Source organism: Hordeum vulgare, chromosome 3H (genome assembly GCF_904849725.1).
Source record: "Hordeum vulgare subsp. vulgare chromosome 3H, MorexV3_pseudomolecules_assembly, whole genome shotgun sequence".
Taxonomy (NCBI): domain Eukaryota; kingdom Viridiplantae; phylum Streptophyta; class Magnoliopsida; order Poales; family Poaceae; genus Hordeum; species Hordeum vulgare.
The window spans coordinates 388,912,955-388,937,657 of NC_058520.1; positions in this window are offsets into that span (position 1 = coordinate 388,912,955).

Consider the following 24,703-nt stretch of genomic DNA (forward strand, 5'->3'; position numbering starts at 1 on the left):
AAGCATTAAGCATGGCAAAGTAGTAGCAACATCAATCTCAGAACATAGTGGATACTAGGGATCAATCCCCATCAAAACTAACTCGATTAGATGATAAATCTCATCCAACCCATCACCGTCCAGCAAGCCTACGATGAGATTACTCATGAACGATGAAGAGCATCATGGAATTGGTGACGAAGGAAGGTTGGTGATGACGATGGCGACGATCTCCCCTCTCCGGAGCCCAGAAGGGACTCCAGATCTGCCCTCCAGAGGAAGAACAGGTGGTGGCGGCGCCTCCGTAACATAAAACGCGATGAACTCTTTTCCTTTATTTTTTCTGGGCGGAAGGGGCTAAATAGAGCTGGAGTTGGAGGCGGCGGAGCCCCGAGGACCCCACAAGCCTGCTAGGCGTGGCCACGGGGGGCGCCTCCTGGGCTTGTGGGCACCTCGCTCCACGTATCCGGTTGATTCTTGCGCTAGTATTTTTATATATTCCACAAAAAATCCTCGTAAATTTCCAGGTTATTTCGAGAACTTTTATTTTTGCGCAAAAACAACACCATGGCAATTCTGCTGAAAACAGCGTTAGTCCGGGTTAGTCCCATTCAAATCATGCAAATTATAGTCCAAAACAAGGGCAAAAGAGTTTGAAAAAGTAGAGACGACGGAGACGTATCAACTCCCCCAAGCTTAAAGCCTTGCTTCCCCTCAAGAAATTCAGTTGACAAACTGAAAGAGACAAAAGAAAAACTTTTACGAACTCTATTTGATCTTGTTGTTGCAATTATGTCTAACTCATATTCATATTTTTAGCAAGATCATAAGCTAACCATATAAGCAATGACATTTAGGTCTCATGGTAAACTCACATCAGTGGCATAATCAACTAGCGAGCAATAATAATAAGTTTCAAACGTCAACACTTCAATCAAAACAATTATGAAGCAATATGAACAGATGGTATCTTGCTAGCTCTTTCTGAGACCGCAAAACATAAATGCCGAGCACCTTCAAAGACCAAGGGCTGACTGAACATTGTAATTCATGGCAAAGAAGATCCAGTCACAGTCATACTCAATATCAGTTAAAAGAAAAGCATAAAAATGGCAGAGGTGCTCTGTAATTGGTGCTTTCATAAGGAGAGGATGACTCAACAGAAACATAAATAGATAGGCCCTTCGTAGAGGGAAACATTCATTTGCAGAGGTGCCAGAGATCAAGCTTTGAAGACAGGGATAAATAATTTTGGGTGGCATGCTTTCGTTGTCAACGCGATGACCAAGAGTTTTCACCATCTTCTATGCTACACATACTATAGGCGGTTCCCAAACAGAAACATAAAGTTTTGACTCCCCCACCACCGATCAATCACACTCCACGACTAGCCGAATACTCGGGTGCCGTCCATACCAACAACAATCCAGGGGGAGTTTTGTTTGCAATCATCTTTTGGTTTGAGCATGGAACTGGGCATTCCAATTACCTGCCCCTTTCTCGTGAATGATAATGAATAAACACATATCGAGGATAACACGTCTAGCGTGGAAGATACTGATCGCCCCTTGTCACCACATGAGCGGTTCGGGCATGCAAAACAGATTATTACTTGAAGGTTTAGAGAGTGGCACATGCAAATTTACTTTGAACGGCAGGTAGATACCGCATATAGGTAGGTATGGTGGACTCATATGGAACAAGTTTGGGTTTATGGAAGTGGATGCACAAGCAGTATTCCTGCTTAGTACAAGTGAAGGCTAGCAAAAGACTGGGAAGCGACCAACTAGAGAGCGACAACAGTCATCAATATGCATTGAAATTAACCAATATTGAGTGCAAGCATGAGTAGGACATAGATCACCATAAACACGAATATCATAGAGGCTATGTTGATTTTGTTTCAACTACATGCGTAAACATGTGCCAAGTCAAGCCACTTGAATCATTCAAAGGAGGATACCATCCTATCATACTACATCATAATCATCTTGAAATTCATGTTGGCAATCAAGAAAAACCATTATAAGCTCCTAGCTAATTAAGCATGGCATCAGAAACTATGATCTCTAAGTTGTCATTGCAAACATGTTATTCTCATAACAAAGCTGAATTAGGAATGATGAGCTAGTCATATTTACAAAAACAAAATAGATCGAGGTCATACCAGCTTTTCCAGGCTCAGTCACTTCATCATATATTGTCATTATTGCCTTTCACCTGCACGACCGAATGATGTGAAAAATAATAAGAGTGTTCGTGCATTGGACTAAGCTGGAATCTGCAAGCAAACACAAAGGGGAAGACAAAGTAATATGGCTCTTTGACAGAGAAACAGATATGCATGCGAGAGCCACTAAACACTTTAACCATGGTCTTCTTCCTTGACCCAAAGAAAAAGAAAACTATTTACACGGGAAAGCTCCCAACAAGGAAAATAAGAACGAGAAATCTTTTTGGGTTTTCTCAAACTAGAATAACACACGAGAAGAAAGCGAGAAAAAGAAATAAACTAGCATGGATGATACAGTGGCAAGGTGTGAACACCAACTATCAAAGTGAAAGTGTAAGCAAGAATATAAAGTCGGTGAGAAACACGTACTCCCCCAAGCTTAGGCTTTTGGCCTAAGTTGGTCTACTCCCAAGGTGGGAAGTAACCGTCTCGGGGGTACTCCGGAGTGTACTAAGGGTGCCACTGCTGGGTGAGCTCCTCTGGCTCCCACTGATAAACTGGCGTCTGGTACTCGACTGGTAGCTCGGGCACGGGCGCCTGTGGTGGCGCTATGCCCCAATATGCGTAGACGTCCGAGGGCATAATAATGTACCTGCCTAGATGAAGATTGAACAAAGAAGGAGCAGGCAAAGTAATAGTCTCACGAGTACCCTGACTAAATACCAAGTTATAAATCATCCTCTTATTTATATCTTTATCAAGAAAGTCATGGCGAACCATGCTATCATAATCTAGATATCTCTCAGGAAGAAGCATCTCTTCTTCCTCGTGCAGTCTAATAGGTATCTCAAAATGTCTAGCAAGACGGGTAGCATAGATACCTCCATAAACAGCGCCTTTAGTACGATTCGTGTTCAACTGTTGAGCCACTATAGCGCCCAAGCTATAAGTTTTATCATTATAAAGGGCTTCGCGCAAAACCGCAACATCTAGGGAGCTAAGGGCTCCAGCTTTCCCACGGCCAATCAAACATTTTCCCACGAATAGAGAGAAATACCGAAGCATGGGAAAATTTATGCTAGCAACTCTAGCGCAAGATACTCCTCTCTCCTCTCCTACAACAATAGTATCTATGAAAGCCTCCAAATCCTGTGGACGAGGTTCATGAATATCCCCTACTAAGGTAATTTTCAAACATTGCAAAAATCCTGAAGTGTCATGCGCTGGGGGATATCATATAACTTGAACTCAACCATAGGAGAACTTTTCCTTGGATAGAAGTTAAAGCTTTGCACGAAAATATTTGTGAGGAGGAGGTATTGTGGACACTTATCTTCAACGAATGCGGTAAGGCCTACGTTCTCCACCAAGTAATAAAAATCCTCATAAAGACCGGCGGCATGTAAGAACACATCGGTTGGCCACTCGGACACTCGAACTTCCGCAACTCGGGGGACTGGATACTTGGGTTTCTTCTTCTCATTTCCATCATCCTTGGGATCACGACATGAAGAGCCTCTTAGGAACCTCCTCATATTTTCCTTTTTCTTTCTCAAGGAACAATTCCCCCAAAACAGTTTGGTGAATGGGCTTTGCATAAGGATATCGAAAAACGCAGCAAGAAGAGCAAGAACACGGGTTTGAGCCGTGCAATGATTTTTTCTGGAGGTAGGAGAAGGAGATGGGAGCTGGAATAAGTGGAGGGGGTCCACGTGGGCCCCACAAGCCTGGTAAGCACGGCCAGGGGGTGCCCGTGCCTCTTGGGCTTGTAGCCCACTTGTGCATCCCCCTGACTAGCTCTTCGTCTCAGAATTTTTCGAAAATTCCACAAAAAATCATATTTGATTTTCACGGCATTTGAAGAACTTTTATTTTCGGGACACCTTTCTAAGGGACACAAAAAGCAGAAAACACGAAAAACTAAAGCTAAATCTATCTTTTTTCTTCTAAACAACAGAAAGTAAAAGTTTGGAACAGAGGTTTGTGACTCCTAGATTCATCCATCTCATGGTCATCACAAGAAATACGTCAATGAGGTTGATCAAGTCTCCTTGACAAACTTTTTTTTTGAATCGCATAAAACCGGAGATTTTTCGAATAGTCACTAGGTTACCTCAATGGGGATGTGCATATCCCCAACAAGCAAATCATACTTCATCTTAACAGTAGGTATAGGGCATTCAAAGCTCGCAATAAGAATCGATGAAGTTTTTTCAAAAGAATTAATGCAATGTATTCGATATTGTTTCTTCGGAAAGTGCACCGTATACTCATTACCATTGACATGGAAAGTGGCATTGCCTTTGTTGCAATCAATAATAGCCCCTGCAGTGTTTAAAAAGGGTCTTCCAAGGATGACCGCCATCGTATCATCCTCGGGAATATCCAGAATAACAAAGTCTGTTAAGATAGTAACGTTAGCAACCACAATAGGCACATCCTCGCAAATGCTGATAGGAAAAGCAGTTGATTTGTTGGCCATTTGCAGGGAGATTTCAGTGGGTGTCAACTTATCCAATTCAAGTCTACGATAAAGAGTGAGAGGCATAACACTAACACTACCTCCAAGATCGCATAAAACGGTTCTAACGTAGTTTCCTTTAATGGAGCAAGGTATAGTGGGCACTCCGGGATCACCTAGTTTCTTAGGAGTTCCACCCTTGAAGGTGTAATTAGCGAGCATGGTGGAAATCTCAACCTCATGTATCCTCCTCTTATTAGTCACAATATCCTTCATGTACTTAGCATAAGGAGACATTTTGAGCATATCTGTCAAACGCATTTGCAGAAAGACAAGTCTAATCATTTCAACAAAGCGCTCAAAATCTTCATCATCCTTTTTCTTGGGTGGTTTGGGAGGAAAGGGCATGGGTTTCTGAACCCATGGTTCCCTTACTTTACCATGCTTCCTAGCAATGAAATCGTTCTTATTGTATCTCCTATTCTTAGGTTGTGGGTTATCAAGATCAAAAGGTTCAATCTCCACATCCTTATCATTGCTAGGTTGAGCATCATCATGAACACTACTATCGATGTTATCACTAGGCTCATGTTCATCACCAGATTGTGTTTCGGCATCAGAAACAGAGACATCGTTTGGATTCTCGGGTGTAACAGCAACATGGTTGCTAACATGCAAGTTCCTATCATCTTTCTTTTTCTTCCTAGGATGACTAGGTGCCTCGGTGTTGACTCCTTGAGAATCTTGCTCAATTCTCTTAGGATGACCCTCAAGATACAAAGGTTCTTGGGTCATTCTACCGCCTTTAGTGACGACTCTAACAAAATTGTCATTCAACTCATTGAGCAAGTCATTTTGAGCCTTAAGTACTTGTTCTACCCGAGTAGTAACCATAGAGGCATGTTTACTCAAAACCTTAAGATCATTGACATTTCTATCCACACAAACACTTAAATAACTAAGCATACGAGCATTCTGTTCCAATTGTCTGCTAACATAATCATTGAAACTTTGTTGTTTGGCAACAAAGTTATCAAATTCATCTAAGAATAAGCTAGCAGGTTTGTCAAAAGGAATATCACTCTCATTGAATCTATGAAGAGAATTTACCTCTACTACCTGTGTCGGGTTATCAAGACCATGGATCTCTTCGATAGGTGGTAGATTTTTGACATCTTCAGATTTAATGCCTTTCTCTTTCATAGATTTCATAGCTTCTTGCATATCTTCAGGACTGAGGAATAGAATACCTCTTTTCTTCGGAGTTGGCTTCGGAGGTGGTTCGGGAATAGTCCAAGCATTCTCATTGCACAAGATATTATTCAATAAAATCTTAGTTTGTTCCACAGTTCGTTCCCTGAAAACACAACCAGCTCAACTATCTAGGTGGTCCCTAGAAGCATCGGTTAGTCCATTATAGAAGATATCAAGTATTTCATTCTTCTCAAGAGGGTGATTAGGCAAAGCATTCAATAGTTGGATAAGCCTCCCCCAAGCTTGTGGGAGACTCTCTTCTTCAAGTTGCACAAAGTTATATACTTCCTGCAAGACAGCTTATTTCTTATGGGCAGGAAAATATTTCTCAGAGAAGTAGTAGATCATATCATGGGGACTACGCACACAACCAGGAGCAAGAGTGTAGCGACCCGACTCAAAATGATTCAAGCCTTTGTGTATCTATGCCATCCCTGGACCAGTATGCGGGCACACACAGTGCATCAATGTATATATCAAAGTGCAATCACATGTAAATAACGTAAACCTGATATATACCTCAAAATCTGAGCGGAAACAATCAAGGGAGTGGAGTCCCAATAAACACCAACGACAAGTTGAGTGCAAACTGTAACCCTGAATCGTACTCTTACTCGTCGTAGAAAAATATCTGCAACATAAGACGTTGCAGCCATGTAGGTCAGCATATTGAATATGCCGGCAACTTACAAAAGAGAGGGGTAAAAATAACATCTATACTATATGCATATATGGCAGATGGGGCTTTAAGTTTTCAGCGGAAAGCAAAGTTTTCTCCTACAACAAGAGAGGGGGTAAAAGCAAAATATTACTACATTGTTGGTTGTTAATGCGATGGTTCCACCGACCAGTTCTCATACCGAAGTTATCAATATTACCCACATCCATAATAAATGGTGTTGAGAATTCCTGATAGTTTTAGTTCCTTTGGCTTAAGTTGTCCATGACCGTGGACACGCTAATCGATTAGGTTTGAGTACTCTGTAGAGTTTTGCACACGTTCCCCACAAGATTTGATCGCCTCTGTCGAAGTCCTCGCACTTCAGGGTGTTTGAGAACCAGATGATCAAAACATGGTCTTTCAAAGGGTTCCACTGAGACTCTCACGGTGCCCATCCAATCCTACCGTTCTTCTACATCTCGTAGCACCGCCTTGACAAGTTCTTGAAGGAGTTCAAAATAGATCAGCAAAGAAGGAGTTCTTGGCTGTGTTGTAAGGTGTGAATATGAGTAAGACTCGAAAGCCAGACCACGGCATAAGAAAGAGAAAGGACGAAGGTCGTCCCCTATACCTTAGCCATAGACTCTACAGTATGCCGTGCTGTGTACCGCACCTGATCTGTGCCTTGCCACAAGTCTGTTAAGAGGTACACAGAGTGATCCAGGATTGAATCACTGAACATCGGTCAAAGTTATCCTTAGTAACTAATAGACTAAGGACTTTTTCTCGATTATGGAGGTGGTTGAAGAGTTCGTCGTAAAGGATTACGTCGATGCAAGCTTTGACACTAATCCGAATAACTATGAGTAGTAAAACGGATTCATATAGTAGAGTAGATATTTGAAGTATTTCCGAATAGCACGTAGTAGCAGCATCTATAAGATGCATAAAGATTTGTAAAGCACACACAAATCTGAAAGTTTCAGAACCGTTGACTAAAACCTCTCTCACGAGCAAGACGTGATCAGACCCCAAAACTATATGGGTGTTGGATTCGTTAAAATCACATGGTGATGTGAACTAGATTATTGACTCTAGTGCAAGTGGGAGACTGTTGCAAATATGCCCTAGAGGCAATAATAAATTAGTTATTATAATATTTTCTTGTTCATAATAATCGTTTATTATCCATGCTAGAATTGTATTGATTGGAAACTCAAATACATGTGTGGATACATAGATAACACACTGTCCCTAGTGAGCCTCTAGTTGACTAGTTCGCTGATCAAAGATGGTCAAGGTTTCCTGGCCATAGGCAAGTGTTGTCACTGGATAACGGGATCACATCATTAGGAGAATCATGTGATGGACAAGACCCAAACTATGAACGTAGCATATTGATCGTGTCGTTTTATTTCTATTGTTTTCTGCGTGTCAAGTATTTGTCCCTATGACCATGAGATCATATAACTCACTGGCACCGGAGGAATACATTGTGTGCATAAAATGTCGCAACGTAACTCGGTGACTATAAAGGTGCTCTACAGGTATCTCCGAAGGTATCTGTTGAGTTAATATGGATCAAGACAGGGATTTGTCACTCCGTGTGACGGAGAGGTATCTCAGGGCCCACTCGGTAATACAACATCACACACAAGCCTTGCAAGCAATGTGACTAAGTGTAAGTCACGGGATCTTTTATTATATAACGAGTAAAGAGACTTGCCGGTAACGATATTGAAATAGGTATGCGAATACCGACGATCAAATCTCGGGCAAGTAACATCCAAAAGGACAAAGGGAAAGACATACGGGATTATATGAATCCTTGACAATGAGGTTCAACCGATAAGATCTTTGGAGAATATGTAGGATCCAATATGGGCATCCAGGTCCTGCTATTGGATATTGACCGAGGAGTGTCTCGGGTCATGTCTGCATAGTTCTCGAACCCGCAGGGTCTGCACACTTAAGGTTCGGTGACGTTTCGGTATAGTTGAGTTATAGGTGTTGGTAACCGAAAGTTGTTCGGAGTCCCGGATGAGATCCAGGATGTCACGAGGAGATCTGGAATGGTCCGGAGGTGAAGATTGATATATAGGAAGTCCTGTTTTGGTCACTGGAAAAGTTTCGGGCTCATCGGTAGTGTACCGGGAGTGTCGGGAGGGGTGCCAGGGACCATCGGGAGGGGTGTCACGCCCAAGGGATCTCATGGGCTATGGGAAGAGATAAACCAGCCCCTAGTGGGCTGGAAAAAGTTCCCACTAAGGCCCAGAATGTTTGAGAAGGAAAAAACACAAGGTGGAAAGGGTTTCCAAGTGGGAAGGTGGAATCCTACTCCAAGTAGGATTGGAGTAGGACTCCTCCACCTCCAATTTTGGCCAAACCTTGAGGGTTTGAGGCTGCCTCCTCCCCTCCATCCCTCCTAAATATACTAGAGGTATTGAGGGTTTTTGAGACACAACTTTGCCACGTGCTGCTCGAACCTATACCACACAGTTTTTCCTCTAGATTGTATTTCTGTGGAGCTTAGGCGAAGCCCTGCCGGAGTAGATCATCACCACCACCGGCGCGCCGTCACGCTGCCGGAGAACTCTTCTACCTCTCCGCCCCTCTTGCTGGATCAAGAAGGTGGAGATCTTCATCGAGCTGTACGTGTGCTGAACGCGGAGATGTCGTCCGTTCGGCACTAGATCGGAACGGATCGTGAGACGAATCGCAAGACGGTTCGTGCAACGGATCGCGAGACGGTTCGTGGGACGGATCGCGGGACGGTTCGTGGGACGGATCACGGGACGGTTCGTGGGACGGTTCGCGGGGAGGATCGAGGAATGTGAGGAAGTTCCACTACATCAACCGTATTTCCTAATGCTTCCTGTTGTGCGATCTACAAGGGTACGTAGATCCAAATCTCCTATCGTAGATGGACATCACCATGACAGGTCTTCGTGCGCGTTGGAAATTTTTTGTTTCCCATGCGACGTTCCCCAGTAGTGGCATCATGAGCTAGGTTCATGCGTAGATGTTATCTCGAGTAGAACACAAAGGGTTTTGTGGACGGTGATGTTCAATTTGCTTCCCTCCTTAGTCTTTTCTTGATTCGGTGGTATTGTTGGATTGAAGCGGCCCGGACCGACATTATTCGCACGCTTAGGAAAGACTGGTTTGATCTATTGACATGCAACCTCGTTGCATAAAGATGACTGGAGGGTGTCGGTTTCTTCAACTTTAGTTGAATTGGTTTTGACCGAGGCGGTCCTTGGAGAGGTTAAATAGCAATTTGCACATCTCCGTTGTGGTTTTTGCGTAAGTAAGATGCGATCTACTAGATACCCATAGCAGCCACGTAAAACATGCAACAACAATTAGAGGACGTCTAACTTGTTTTTGGAGGGTATGCTTGTGATATGATATGACCAATGACGTGATGTGATATATTGGTTGTATGAGATGATCATCTTGTAATAATTAATATCGACTTGCACGTCGATGCTACGACAACCGGCAGGAGCCATAGGGTTGTCTTTAAACTAACATTTGTGTTTGCAGATGCATTTACTATGTTGCTAGGACGTAGCTTTAGTAGTAATAGCATAAGTAGCACGACAACCTCGATGGCGACACGTTGATGTAGATCATGGTCTGGCACCGGTGACAAGAAGATCGTACCGGTGCTTTGGTGATGGAGATCAAGAAGCACATGATGATGGCCATATCATGTCACTTATGAAGTGCATGTGATGTTAATCCTTTTATGCACCTTATTTTGCTTAGAACGACGATAGCATTATGAGGTGACCTCTCACTAAAATTTCAAGACGAAATTGTGTTCTCCCCGACTATGCACCGTTGCGACAGTTCGTAGTTTCAAGTCACCACGTGATGATCGGGTGTGATAGACTCAACATTCACATACAACGGGTGCAAAACAGTTGCACACGTGGAACACTCGGGTTAAACTTGACGAGCCTAGCATGTGCAGACATGGCCTCGGAACACAAGAGACCGAAAGGTCGAGCATGAATCGTATAGTTGATATGATTAGCATAGAGATGCTTACCACTGAAGCTATACTGAACTCACGTGATGATCGGACTTGAGTTAGTGGATTTGGATCATGTACGACTCAAATGACTAGAGAGATGTACTTTTTGAGTGGGAGTTCTTAAGTAATATGATTAATTGAACTAATTATCATGAACATAGTCTAATGGTCTTTGCGAATTTCAATGTAGCTTGTGCTATAGCTCTACTGTTTTTTATATGTTCCTAGAGAAAATTTAGTTGAAAGTTCATAGTAGCAACTTTGCGGACTAAGTCCGTAAAACCGAGGATTCTCCTCATTTATGTGCAGAAGGCTTATGTCCTTAATGCACCACTCGGTGTGCTGCACCTCAAGCGTCGTATGTGGATGTTGCGAACATCTGACATACACGTTTTTGATGACTACGTGATAGTTCAATGCGTAATACTCAGTGGCTTAGAAGCAAGGCACATAAGACGTTTTTGAAAACGTCGTGGAACATAAGAGATGTTCTAAGAGATGAAATTGAGATTTCATGCCCGTTCCCTTGTTGAGAGGTATAAGACCTCCGACAAGATTCTTTGCCTACAAAGTAAAGGAGAAAAACTCAAATCGTTGAGCATGTTCTCAGATTGTCTGAGTACAACAATCGCTTGAATCAAGTGGGAGTTAATCTTCCAGATGAGATAGTGATGGTTCTCCAAAGTCACTGCCACTAAGCTGCTAGAGCTTCGTGATGAACTATAACATATCAAGTATAGATATGATGATCCTTGAGCGATTCGCAATGTTTGACACTGCGAAAGTAGAAATCAAGAAGGAGCATCAATTGTTGATGGTTAGTAAAACCACTAGTTTCATGAAGGGCAAGGGCTAGAAAGGATACTTGATGAAACGGCAAACCAGTTGCTGCTCTAATGAACAAACCCAAGATTGAACCCAAACCCGAGACTAAGTGCTTCTATTATGAGGGGAACGGTCACTGAGGTGGAGCTACCCTAGATACTTGGTAGATAAGAAGGTTGGCAAAGTCAATAGAAATATATTTGATATACATGATATTGATGTGTACTTTACTAGTACTCGTAGTAGCACGAGGGTATTGAATACCGGTTTGGTTGCTAAGTGATTAATAACTCGAAATGAAAGCTACGGTATAAACGGAGACTAGGTAAAGGCGAGTTGACGCTATGTGTTGGAAGTGTTTCCAAGGTTGATGTGATCAAACATCGCATGCTCCCTCTATCATCGGGATTGGTGGTAAAACCTAAATAATTGTTATTTGGTGTTTGCATTGAGCATGAACATGATTGGATCGTGTTTATTGCAATACGATTATTCATTTAAAGAGAATAATAGTTATTCTATTTGCTTGAATAATTGCCCTCAATGGTTTATTGAATCTCGATCGTAGTGTTACACATGTTCATAATATTGGTGCCAAAAGATACAAAGTAATAATGATAGTACCACTTAGTTGTGGCACTGCCACTTGAGTCATGTTGGTGTAAAATGCATGAAGAAGCTCGATGCTGATGGATCTTTGTACTCACTCATTTTTGAAACGTTTGAGACATGCAAACCATACCTTTTGGTATAAACGCATGAAGAAACTCCATGCGGATGGATCGTTTGGATTCACTTGATTTTGAATCACTTGACAACATGTAAATCATGCCACATGAAACAAGAGAGTAACTTGTTGGGAGTAATACATTTTTTATGTATGCAGTCTAATAAGTGCTGAGGCACACAGTGGATATCGTTATGTTCTTACTTCACTGACGATTTGACTAGATACAGGAGTATTTACTTGATGAATCACAAGTCTAAAATATTGAAAAGTTGAAAGCTATTTTAGAGTGAAGATCGTCGTGACAAGAGGATAAACTGTCTACGATATGATCATAGAGATGAATATCTGAGTTACGAGTTTTGGTACGCAGTTAAGACAATGTGGAAATTGTTTTGCAATTCATGCCACCTAGAACACCATAGTGTGATGGTGTGTCCAAACGTCATAGATACGCCCTATTTTTATATGGTACATACTATGATGTCTCTTATTGAATTACCACTATCGTTTATGGGTTATGCATTAGAGACAACCACATTCACTTTAAATAGGGTACTGTGTATTTCTGTTGAGGTGACACAGTATAGACTATGGTTTGGAGAAACTCGAGATGTCGTTTCTTAAAAGTTTGAGGCTGGGACGCTTATGTGAAAAAGTTTCAGTCTGATAAGCTCGAACCCAAAGCGGATAAATGCATCTTCATAGGATATCCAAAACAGTTGGATACATCTCCTATCTCAGATCCGGAAGCAAAGTATTTGTTTCTAGAAACGGGTCCTTTCTCGAGGAAAGGTTTCTCTCGAAAGAATTTAGTGGGAGGGTGGTGGAACTTGACGAGGTTAGTGAAACATCACTTCGACCAGTGTGTAGGTGGGTGCAGGTAGATGTTCCTATGGCGCCTACACCAATTGAAGTGGAAGCTGATGATGGTGATCATTGAGCTTCGGATCAAGTTACTACAAACCTCGTAGGTCGACAAGGTCGCTTACTACTACAGAGTGTTACGGTAACCCTGTCTTGGAGGTCATGTTGTTGAACAAAAATGAACCTACGAGCTATGGAGAAGTGATGGTGGGCCCGGATTCTGACAAATGGTGGAAGCCATGAAATCCGAGAGAGGATCCATTTAGACTTTGGAAGAACTACTTGATGGTCGTAGGACTATTGAGTAAAGATGGATCTTTAAAGGAAGACAGACGATGATGGTGACTGTTCACCATTGGGGAAAGCTCGACTTGTCGCAAAGATGTTTCTGACAAGATCAAAGAGTTGACTATGATGAGACTTTCTCACTCGTAGCGATGCTAAAAGTCTGTTGGAATTATGTTAGTAGTTGCTGCATTATTTATGAAATATTGCACATAGGAAATCAAAACATTGTTTCCTCGACGGTTTCCTTGAGGAAAGATTGTATGTGATACAACCATATGGTTTTGTCAATCCTAAGGATACTAACAAGTATGCAGGCTCCAACGATCCTTTCATGGACTGCTGCAAGCATCTCAGAGTTGGAATATACGCTTTGATGAGATGATCAAAGCTTTTGGGTTTGTACAAGGTTTATGAGAAACTTGTATTTCCAAAGAAGTGAGTGGGAGCACTATAGTATTTCTGATAAAGTATATGTGGTTGACATATTGTTGATCGGAAGTAATGTAGAATTTTTGTAAAGCATAATGGTTGTTTGAAAGGGGTTTTTTAAAGGAAAGACCTGGATAGAGCTACATGAACATTGAGCATAAAGATCTATGGAGATAGATCAAAATTCAAAGCAGAACTTTCAAATGAAATCCATGCCTTGACAAGTTTTCGAAGGAGTTCAAAATAGATCAGCAAAGAAGGAGTTCTTGGCTTTGTTGTAAGGTGTGAATATGAGTAAGACACGAAAGCCAGACCACGGCAGAAGAAAACGAAAGGACGAAGGTCGTCCCCTAAGCCTTAGCCATAGACTCTACAGTATGTCGTGCTGTGTACCGCACCTGATGTGTGCCTTGCCACAAGTCTGTCAAGAGGTACAGAGAGTGATCCAGGATTGAATCACTGAACAACGGTCAAAGTTATCCTTAGTAACTAATAGACTAAGGAATTTTTCTCGATTATGGAGGTGGTTGAAGAGTTCGTCGTGAAGGGTTACGTCGATGCAAGCTTTGACACTAATCGGAATAACTATGAGTAGTTAAACGGATTCGTATAGTAGAGTAGATATTTGGAGTATTTTCAAATAGCACATAGTAGCAACATCTATAAGATGAGATAAAGATTTGTAAAGCACACACGAATCTGAAAGCTTTCGAACCGTTGACTAAAACCTCTCTCACGAGCAAGACGTGATCAGACCCCAAAACTATATGGGTGTTGGATTCGTTAAAATCACATGGTGATGTGAACTAGATTATTGACTCTAGTGCAAGTGGGAGACTGTTGTAAATATGCCCTAGAGGCAATAATAAATTAGTTATTATTATATTTCCTTGTTCATAATAATCGTTTATTATCCATTCTAGAATTGTATTGATTGGAAACTCAAATACATGTGTGGATACATAGACAACACAATGTCCCTAGTGAGCCTCTAGTTGTCTAGTTCGTTGATCAAAGATGGTCAAGGTTTCCTGGCCATAGGCAAGTGTTGTCACTTGATAACGGGATCACATCATTAGGAGAATCATGTGATGGACAAGACCCAAACTATGAACGTAGCATATTGATCGTGTCGTTTTATTGCTATTGTTCTTTGCGTGTCAAGTATTTGTTCCTATGACCATGAGATCATATAACTCACTGGCACCGGAGGAATACCTTGTGTGCATCAAACGTCGCAACGTAACTGGGTGACTATAAAGGTGATCTACAGGTATCTCCGAAGGTGTCCGTTGAGTTAGTATGGATCAAGACTAGGATTTGTCACTCCGTGTGACGGAGAGGTATCTCGGGGCCCAATCGGTAATACAACATCACACACAAGCCTTGCAAGCAATGTGACTAAGTGTAAGTCACAAGATCTTGTATTATAGAACGAGTAAAGAGACTTGCCGGTGACAAGATAGAAATAGGTATGCGGATACCGACGATCAAATCTCAGGCAAGTAACATACCGAAGGACAAAGGGAATGACATACGGGATTATATGAATCCTTGACACTGAGGTTAAGTCGATAAGATCTTCGGAGAATATGTAGGATCTAATATGGACATCCAGGTCCCTCTGTTGGATATTGACCGAGGATTGTCTCGGGTCATGTCTGCATAGTTCTCGAACTCACAGGGTTTGCACAGTTAAGGTTCGGTGACGTTTTGGTATAGTTGAGTTATAGGTGTTGGTAACCGAAAGTTGTTCGGAGTCCCGGATGAGATCCAGGATGACACGAGGAGATCTGGAATTGTTCGGAGGTGAAGATTGATATGTAGGAAGTCCTGTTTTGGTCACTAGAAAAGTTTCGCGCTCATCGGTAGTGTACCGGGAGTGTCGGGAGGGGTGCCGGGGACCATCGGGAGGGGTGTCACGCCCCAAGGGGTCTGATGGGCTATGGGAAGAGATAAATCAGCCCCTAGTGGGCTGGAATAAGTTCCCACTAAGGCCCATAAGGTTTGAGAAGGAAAAAACACAAGGTGGAAAGAGTTTCCAAGTGGGAAGGTGGAATCCTACTCCAAGTAGGTTTGGATTAGGACTCCTCCACCTCCAATTTCGGGCAAACCTTGAGGCTTTAAGGCTGCCTCCTCCCCTCCCTCCATCCTATATATACTAGAGGTATTGAGGGTTTTTGAGACACAACTTTGTCACGTGCTACTCGAACCTATACCACGCAGTTTTTCCTCTAGATCATATTTCTGCGGAGCTTAGGCGAAGCCCTGCCGGAGTAGATCATCACCACCACCTGTGTGCCGTCACGCTGCCGGAGAACTCTTCTACCTCTCCGCCCCCTCTTGCTGGATCAAGAAGGTGGAGATATTCATCGAGATGTACGTATGCTGAACGCGGAGGTGCCGTCCGTTCGGCACTAGATCAAAACGGATCGTGCGACGGATCACGAGACGGTTCGTGGGACGGATCGCAGGACGGTTTATGGGACGGATCGCGGGACGGTTCGTGGGACGGTTCGCGGGGCGGATCGAGGGACGCGAGGACGTTCGACTACATCAACCGCGTTTCTTAACGCTTCCTGCTGTGCGATCTACAAGGGTACGTAGATCAAAATCTACAGGTGTTCGTGCGCGTAGGAAATTTTTTGTTTCCCATGCAACGTTCCCCAGCAATGGGTGCCTACCACATGATACTACATCAAGATCCAAATTTCCAAGTACCTACTTTGCATGCAGTTGGGTGAAGAAGATAGAACTACTATGCATATAAAACATAGGTAGAATATGATCAATGTGACTTGCCTTGTTGACGATTGTCGAACTCGAGCGCGTCTAGATAACAAGCTTCGCACTTTGGATAATCTAATGAAGCAAACAATTTCACACAATAAGCATCACAAGAACAAAATAAAGCAATAAACAAAAGTAGCTATAACATGTGAGAGAAAAAATTGCCTTTCGTGAACCAAAACAGAATTTGTTTCACATGAAATCATGAGTCAAAATATTCCAAAAATTCATAAATTTTACCCACTGATAAATAAGCTCACTAGTGATCCGTAGCAAAAAGAATTAATTAAAAAGCTATTTTAAACTCCCGGTATAAGAAAAATAATATTTTAACCAAATCTGTTCTAACTCAAATTTTGTAATTTCAAACATAGACAAATTATATGTTTTCGGAAACTACAAGAAAATTGTCATCTAACGCAAAAAGAATGAACTTCATTGGATTTGTTTAATAAAAGTTATAAGGAAAACAAAATCAGAACTGGTTTTGTTACGGAAATAAAAACAGAAAAAGAGGAAGACTATTCTAACGAACATGGTACATGTGGCATGCTGTGATTCGTCTAGATGGTGCGTGTTCGGTGTAAACTAACAAACGACCACACGTTATAAGAAAACGGTTCGTCTTATAAGTGATCTAATAGGGGCCTTAGGATCAAGATCTAAAGGTAAACTCTAAAAACAATTAACAACGGGGAGGTGAGAGAGATGTCTCATGTTGCTGTCAGGGGAGGGGCTTCCTCCGGCAAGATGGCCGGCGTGGTGAGAAGATCCGGCGTTTGGATGGGGGGGGTCGCCGGCGGGGATGGGGCGGCGGAGGAGGGGGGGTTCGGCGTTTCTGGGAGGTTGGCGCTTGGGGGAGGTCGGTTGCTGGATCCTGGTGCTGCTCCTGTCGGCCTGGCAGGGGAGTGACGCCGGTGAGGGTGAGTCCTGCAGGGACAAGGGCGATGAGGTAAGGGGCGGGGTCGACGTGGGGATGCAGCGGGGGGGGGTGTAGTGGGTGGCGGCACGGTGTACCAGGGAGCTGGGGAGAGCCTGTGGCGCTGTGGGAAGCTCCTGTAGGGCCGGCACCGGCGAGGTCTCGCAGGTGGGCGTGGAGGCGACGGATTAGAGTGGTGGCGAGGAAAATAGAACGAGGAGGGGCGTGGCTTTAAATAGAGGGGCTCGGAAGGCGTCGGGAAGGAAGGGAGAGGGAGATCGGGAAGGGGAAGGTTCCTGTCTCCATGGCTATGGAAGGTTCTGTGCACGGGAGGAAGGAGACAAAGGAAGAAGATGATCATGTCAGGCCAGCCTTTGGAAAGTCTTAATGGGCCAGCGATTAATTTCCGTTTAAACGAGATTTCTTTCCTATTTTCAAAAACAGGAAAGTAAAACGATAAAAATGAAACCAAATAAACTTGGAATATAGGGTTATTATATATTAAAATTATCAGAAAAATAACATCTATATGATGGACATTTGTCCAAGGCCAAAATAAAAACTTCAGAATTTTTTTTTCCAGAAAATTCCCTAAATGATTTATTTCTGTTTGCAAATATTTTCTCAAATAAATCTTGGGTTTCATGGCTCAAATATTTCAAAGAATATCCCCCGGTTTGGAGGGTCATGTTCCTCCTCTCTTTTTTTTACTTGACAAAGTATTTTTCCCCGGCATTCCTTGGGTGAATAAAATAGAATTGCAAATCAAAAAAATCGAAAGAATTCTAATGCCACCTTTATTCAAATTCTTTATGGTTGAAGAAGTCATGCTATCTTCTCTCACTGATTTTTAGTAGATGAATTTGAATTCACAGGAAAAGGGGAAAGTCATTTTATTCCGTCTCATTCGAAAAGTTTTTTTTGAAAGTTTCAAAACTTCACCCATGTTTCAATCACTCAAACAAACAAACAATCAATCTAATAATTATATTAACATTCCAAAATTTGGGATGTTACAAAGAGAAGTGAACCAAGTCTTAGCATCATTCTTTAGCGAGAAAGGAAACAATTTAAGGATATAGTAGTGGCGGATCTTTTCCCCACTCGTGAATAGGGTGGCTATATCGTGCAGCTTAGCAAGATGTGCTACAACCGTTTCAGACTCATAACCATGAAAAGGATCATATTCGGTCAGAGTGATTAACTAAGGATCGACAGAGAATTCATAATCCTTATCGGTCACAAAGATAGGCGAAGTAGCGAACTTCGGGTCGTATTTCATCCTAGCGTTCAGAGATTTTTCTTTCCACTTGCGCAGTAATTTCTCAAGATCATAGCTATCCTTACAAGCAAGAAAGTCGTCAGCTATCTCTCCCTCCATAACATAACCCGCAGGTATATGAGGCAATTCATATCTAGGAGAGCTAGTTCTAATACGTGAAATAGCAGGTTCTACTTCAATAATCTCAGCAGTTTCAGAAGTATCATCACATTCCGCAGCAACTCTAGCAATTTGTGCATCTAGGAATGCACCTAGTGACAAAGCAGTATGAAGCAAAGCATCATCACAAGCATCATGGATAGCAGAAGTAGCATCATCAAGCACATGCGACACATCAAAATTTCTAGCAGGAGGTGGTGTCGCAAACTTACTCATAACTGAAGGTGAATCAAGTGCAGAGCTAGATGACAGTTCCTTACCTGTCCTCGTAGTTGAGGGCAAGACTTTAGTTTTTGGATCTATCGGATTCCTCATAGTGATCAACAAACGTAAATCCCAAGTGACTCATAGAATAGTGCTATGCCTCCCCGGAAACGGTGCCAGAAAATAGTCTTGATAACCCACAAGTATAGGGGATCACAACAGTTTTCAAGGGTAGAGTATTCAACCCAAATTTATTGATTCGACACAAGGGGAAGCAAAAGAATATTCTCGAGTATTAGCAGTTGAGTTGTCAATTCAACCATACGTGAAAGACTTAGTATCTGCAACAAAGTTTCAGTAGCAAAGTATTGTGATAGCAACAGTAGCAATGGTAACGGTAGCAGTGATAGCAAGAGCGATAACAGTAGCAGCAGAGTAGCGTAGCAAGGACCAGTAGGAAAAGCTCGTAGGCATTGTATCGGTGATGGATAATTATCCCGGATTACACTCATCATGCAATAGTTATAACATGGGGAGATATGTAACTAGCTCCAGTTCGTCAATGTAATGTAGGCATGTATTCCGTATATAGTCATACGTGCTTAGGGAAATGAACTTGCATGACATCTATTGTCCATCCCTCCCATGGCAGCGGGGTCGTAATGGAAACTACGGGATATTAAGGTTCTCCATCTAATAAGAACCGGAACAAAGCATTAGCACTTAGTGAATACATGAACTCCTCATACTATGGTCATCTCCGGGAGTGGTTCCGGCTATTGTCACTCGAGGGTTGCCGGGTCATAACACATAGTAGGTGACTACAACTTGCAAGATAGGATCAAGAACACACATATATTGATGAGAACATAATAGGTTCAGATCTGAAATCATGGCACTCGGGCCCTAGTGACAAGCATTAAGCATGGCAAAGTAGTAGCAACATCAATCTCAGAACATAGTGGATACTAGGGATCAATCCCCATCAAAACTAACTCGATTACATGATAGATCTCATCCAACCCATCACCGTCCAGCAAGCCTACGATGAGATTACTCACGAACGATGAAGGCATCATGGAATTGGCGATGAAGGAAGGTTGGTGATGACGACGACGACGATCTCCCCTCTTCGGAGCCGAGAAGGGACTCCAGATCTACCCTCCGGTGGAAGAACATGTGGTGGCGGCGCCTCCGTATCGTAAAACGCGGTGAACTCTTTTCCTTGATTTTTTTTCTAGACGGAAGGGACTAAATAGAGCTGGAGTTGGAGGCGGCGGAGCCCTGAGGGCCCCACAAGCCTGCTAGGCGCGACCAGGGCGGTCCGCGCTTCCTGGGCTTGTGCGCTCCTCGCTCCACGTCTCCGGTTGATTCTTGCGCCAGTATTTTTCATATATTCCATAAAAAATCCTCGTAAATTTCCAGGTCATTCCGAGAACTTTTATTTATGTGCAAAAACAACACCATGGCTATTCTGCTGAAAACAATGTTAGTCCGGGTTAGTTCCATTCAAATCATGCAAATTAGAGTCCAAAACAAGGGGAAAAGAGTTTGGAAAAGTAGATACGACGGAGACGTATCAGTAGTTCACCACAGACCTACGAGTCCATAGCTAGTACCTAGATGGCAATCTCTCTCTATCTTTGTTAATCTTCAATACAATGATCATCGCATCTTCGCTTTGATCCACATGATGTAATTTCTTTTGTGCGGTGCGTTTGTTGGGATTTGATGAATTGTGGGTTCATGTTCATATTATTCGTGATAAATATTTGAGTCTTCTCTGAATACTAATAGCTTCTTAATTATCTCTGATATATTGAAATAGTTTGGCCAACTAGATTGATATATCTTCGGTGAGAGAGGTGCATTGTAGTAGGTTCAATGTGGCGAATTTCTATATCCCAGTGACAGAAGGGGACAAAATGTGCATTTGTGTTGCTTCTACTAAGGATAAAACGATGGGGGTTATTCATATTGCTTGAGTTTACTTTTTCTACATCATTTCATTATTATGCATGCATTACTCTGTTTTTACTTAATACTCTAGATGTATGCTGGATAGCAGTCGATGAGTGGAGTAATAGTAATAGGTGCATGGAGGAGTCGGTCTATTTGTTTATGGATAGGACGCCTGTATACACATGATTATTGTCGCAAATATCGCATAGCTATCCGCTTTTCTATCAATTGCCCAACAATAATTTGTTTACCCATAGTATGCTATTTTTCATGAGAGATACCCTTAGGGAAAACTATGGCCCCCGTGTCTATTCACAACATATTTACAAAACCTTCAATACCATGCTGCCATTTACTTGTTTTATTTTATTTTATTTTATTTTGCAATTTACAATTATCTACAATGATATACGCACCTCATTCGCTTGCAAATAACAAGTTCAAGGGGATTGACAACCCTCTTGCCCGCGTTGGGTGCAAGTTGTTTGTTCTTTTGTGTGCAGCCGCTGAAGACGGTTGTGGTTGATATTCCTATTGGTTCGATAAAACTTGGTTTCATAACTAAGGAAAATACTTACTCACATTGTGTTGCATAACCCGTTCCTCTTCACGAAAAACCCATCGCAGATCACAAGTACCAATCAATGCTGTATCATCGGGATTTGAGGCGCCACCCCGACAAATAGGCCAGGGGGCATGCATTTCACGAAGGCGACCTGGTCCTCCAACTGGACCAACAAAAACCCCCACAAGTTGGTGTCGCCATGGCAAGGGCCTTTCGCAATCTCCAAAGACCTTGAAAAATGGATCGTATCAACTCTACAACTTCCAGAGGAATGCAGAAGACCCCCGAGCTTGGAACGCGGATCTGCTCCGCAAGTTCTACACACACAACATATCAAAAAAATGTTTTTCATTTATGTAGTGAATTCCCGAGTGATTTTAATAAATAAAAGGTTTACCTTCTTTATACTTTGTCTAAATTTTACCCTTTTCACTTTGTTGATTTACATCTTTCTCATTGCCCCGAGTGGGTGAAATGACTTAGCCGCGAACCTGACTTCGCCTAAGTAACAAAATACTTTGAGTGAGGAGATCATCCACACTCGGGGGCTTAGCTGGGAACCTAACTTCACCTAAGTTAAAAATCTACTTTGGGTGAGGGCATTATCCACACTCGGGGCTTAGCTGCGAACTAGATTTCACCTAAGTTACAGAATAATCCGAATGACGACATCATCCACACTCAGGGGCTTATCTATGATCCTATAATCGCGTGAGTTGAAAAAATACTCGAAGTGTGGACATCATCAACACTCGGGGGATTAGTCATGATCATGTTATCGCCTAAGTAGACATCTACTCTGACTGAGGATATCGTCCACACTCAGGGGCTTAACTGCGATCCTGTGATCGCCTAAGTTAAAATCTACTCCAAGTGAGGACACCGTCCACACTCGGGGGCTTTGCTGTAGTCGTGTAATTGCCTAATCTAATACCTAATCCGAGTGAGGACATCGTCCACACTCGGGGGCTTAGCTGCGATCATGTAACTGTGTAAGTTAAAACCTACTCCGAGCGAGGAGATCGTCCACACTCGGGGGCTTAGCTGTGATCCTGTAATCGCCTAACCTAAAAAGTACTCTGATCATCATGCACAATCGGGGACTTAGCTACGAACCATCAATCGCCTAAGTTCTCTCGTGTTCCCTGTGAGACACCACCTACACTCGAAAATTCGAATGTCGAATGAACATAAGGCAAATAAAACTGCATATTGTTTAAAGCAAAAGTACGTATAGTAGGAGCCTGAGGATAACTTAAAAATTATGGTTACAACAACCACTCGACATTCCAAGGCAAATCAAATCCAAAGTTTTTTGTGTGAGGATCACTCAGAGGATGAAGGTACCACTGCATCAACAAAGTTGTCGATGTTGATGCCTTCTATAATCCGAGTGGCAGCTTCGAGGAACGTCTCCGTGAAGTCTTGGAACTTTACGTTCTTCTTGTTGATGACCCCGAGTGACTTCAGTTTCTTGTCATCCCCACCCTTGGAATGGACGAGGACGAGCGAGCGATGTCGGCTCCACTTTGGGTTGCAGACTTCTTCCAGTATTGAACTCGGCTAGGCACATCCTGAACTTGGTCGAGGATAGATTGCAAGTCCTTTGTGAATTCCTTACCAGGGGCAACTTCTCGGTCGATGTCCAGGACAGCTGAGCAAAGACCATTGAGGTAGAAGAGCACTTGCTCGATGCGCTCCTCCAGTCAGAGAAGGGCTAGAGCCAAGTTGTCCCTGAGAATTTGCCGAGATGGATCCAGATCCTTCTTGATTCACTTGGTCTCGTCCTTAATGTCGACATAGAATTATGTACACAAAAAGGCGAAGGAAAAAATTCAGAGGTGAGCAAGATATTGAAACAATGCAGGAATCATTCGGGCTGCTGGCTTACCTTTGAGCTTGTCACTTGTATCATTACCGAACTCGTCGATGAACTTCTCTAGATCAAGTTTCTTGGAAGAGTCATGCTTGAACTTGGCTTCCCATTCGGCATAATGCTTCTTCAGCTTAGCAAGATCCTCCGTAGACATCTTCATAGCTACCTCTAAGGTTTTCTTCTCCTCTTCCAGCTTTTCGACCATCCTCAGCTTATCATCGGCCCCCTTGATCTTCCGACTGGCCTCCTTCCAAGCACACGCCAGCCCCATATCCTTCTTCTCAAGATCCTCCTTCATAGTGTCTAAAAAAATAGAAGCCCCGAGCCTTTGAGCAAGTTGAAGATTTTAGCTACGAACATCAAATAAAGTAATCTTAGTCGGACAAGGAGAAAGAACAAACACTAATGCAGTAGATGGAATGTGCTTACCTCCGAGTGAGCACTTCTCCTGCTCCAAGCGTGCATTCTTAACCTTCTTGGCCTCGAGGATGATGGGCAGGTCATGCACCTCCTTCTCCATGGCATTGTATTGGCTCCTGAGCTCACAGGCAGTTTGCCAACAAGAAGCAGAAACAGTTGAGAGCAGTCTTGGGGACTACACCCAGTGGGTGCGCTCAGCACGCCCCCACTGGAGGGATAAGTAGTCGGATCCTTCCACAAACTAAGCAACGGGTTCTGCACCATGACGGTCTTCGTCAAATCAATGAAGAAACTAAGACTACCGCCGACTGCTTCACTCAACGACAGTCTCGGGGACTACACCCAGTGGGTGCACTCAACGTGCCCCCACTAGAAGAACACCTAGTGGGTGTGCCCTGTGCAAACCCACTCGTGGAACAAAACAAAAAACACATCCAGACAAAAACTCCCATGTGAAACTTGTACTTACGAGAGTACTTACTCGAACATTCTTCTTCAAGGCTTCACTGGCGTTGTACACCTCGTTCAGTCGGCCGTTCATCGGCTCCAGCTGGATCAAAGCCTCCTTGCTCGCGCCCACCTGGTCCTCAGGGACTTGTCTGCAAAGATGCTGACCGCTGGAGGGGCCATTGGAGGAATAGATGAGCCGACTTCAAGTGAGGCTCCGACCTCCGGAGTGGTGCCCTACACCGGAGTCGAAGCCTTGGTAGGAAAAGGCATGGTCACTCGGGTGGGGGGAATGTCCTGCATCACGACATCCTTGCCGACTGAAGGGTTTTGTGGGTAAAGCACAGTCACCTCGCGCGGCCCTACGAAC